Source organism: Cibotium barometz, chromosome 33 (genome assembly GCF_041138505.1).
Source record: "Cibotium barometz isolate CiBa-2024 chromosome 33, ASM4113850v1, whole genome shotgun sequence".
Taxonomy (NCBI): Eukaryota; Viridiplantae; Streptophyta; class Polypodiopsida; order Cyatheales; family Cibotiaceae; genus Cibotium; species Cibotium barometz.
Window position 1 is genome coordinate 42105891 of NC_141078.1, and position 2180 is coordinate 42108070.

Consider the following 2180-nt stretch of genomic DNA (forward strand, 5'->3'; position numbering starts at 1 on the left):
TCGAGCTCAACTCCATCTCATGTACACCAAGCAAAGCCTTGAATCTGGGGAGCTTCTCTGTACCGAATGCTTTGGTGAAGATGTGAGCGACCTGATCCTGTGTGCTGATATAAACAAGGTCAACATCTCTTGCCAGAAACCTCTCTTTGACAAAATGGTAGTGGACCTCTATATGCTTTGTGTGAGCATGAAAAAATGGGCTCCTGGCCAACTGTATACTGCTAATGTTGTCACAGAAAATGATAACTTGTCTATCCATTGATAGACCCAAATCTGCAAGTAACTTTCTCAACCAAGCCCTCACATGCTGCCATAGCAGCACCTCTGTACTTGGCCTCTGTAGTACTAGATAGAGCAATCGTAGGCTGCTTCTTGCCGCTCCAAGTCATAGCAGCACTCCCTAAACAAAACATGAAACCACTAGTAGATCTTCTATCTGAGATACTACCAGCCCAATCAGCATCTGTGTACCGATGTACACATATCTCTGTCCTAGTTTCATAAAATATTCCACAATGCAAAGTAGACCTCACATACCTCAGTATGTGTCTCAATGCATCCAAATGCAGCTTCTGAGGAACCTTCATAAATTGACTCACCAACCCAATAGCATAGCTCAAATCTAGCCTGGTGATCGTCATGTAGATCAAGCTTCCTACTATGCGCCTATACATAGTAGGATCCTCCAAAATCTCTCTTGAATCTGCACTCAACTTGCCATTCTGATCCAATGGCACTGAGATAGGCTTACAGCCTGTCATACCATACTTGGACAACATGTCCAAGCCATATTGTCTTTGCAGTAATCCAATACCATGTGGTGACCTAATCACCTCAATGCCCAAGAAGTATCTGAGCCCCCCCAGATCCTTCATCTCAAACTTCAGTCTAAGCAAGATCTTTACATCAAAGATTTTTACATCATGGTCCCCTGTAATGATCAGGTCATCTACATAGATGACAACAAGCACAACCCCTCTATCACCTCACTGTGTCACATACAGCGAGAAATCTGCATTGGCTATATGAAAGGGCTACATGAAAGCTAATAGTGATAAGATATTCAGAAATCTTGTCAGACCATGCTCTTGGTTCTTGTTTTAAGCCATACAAGGCTTTCTTTAACCTTCAAACATGCTCGGGGTGACTCACATCCTCATAACCAAGTGGCTGCAACATACACACCTCTTCCTACAAATCCATCCCCATGCAAGAATGCATTCTTTGCATCCATCTAATGTAAAGACCATTGCTTTGATGCAGCCACTGCTATCACAACTCTCACTATTGCCATCTTGGCAACTGGGCTGAAAGTTTCCTCATAATCAATGCCATATGTCTGTGCATATCCTTTGGCTACCAATCTAGCCTTGTACCTGCTTATGCTTCCATCACTGTTATGTTTTACTTTGTACACCCACTTGCATCCAATGGCTTTCTTGCCTTTAGGCAATTGCACTAGATCCCAAGTCTTATTTCCATATAGTGCATCCATCTCCTCATCCGTAGCTTTCTCCCAACACACATTTCCAACAACCTCATCAATGCATGTGGGCTCTACAACCTGCACAACTTTTGCCATGTATGCATAGTGATGTGCCACATAACCATCATAGGTAAACCTCTACACAGGATTCTTCATTCTCCCAGATCTTTGCAGCTTTACATTCATGGCTTCCATAGCCTTCTTTACACCAGGTCTTCTCATAGCTGGTATCCCAAGATCCTCATCAAGGCTCATCTCTGAGCCACTAGACTCTCCATCAACATGAGAATGCCCTGTAGAAATGTCAGGCATACTAAGGGGCTCAATCACTTTCTGTTTGACTTTATGTGATGTACTAATCACATTTGTAGGACTGGTATTATGACGCAGCCTGCCACTCCATGGTCTATCAAAACTGAACCACTAGATGAGGACTCTCCTAGTCCACTCAAAGACTGTGATCGCTGACTTGCATTCTATGCAACCACATTTCCACTCACATCAGCCCCAATAGCTTCTTTTTCAGCAGCATACCCATCTCATCAAAAACAACATCCCTGCTTACCCTCAACTCACGTGTAGCGAGCTATAACACCTGTATCCCTTTTGCTCAAGTGAATACCCAATAAACACACATTTTTTAACTTTTGGATATAGCTTAGTTCTCAACTCATCTGGCACATGCACATATGCA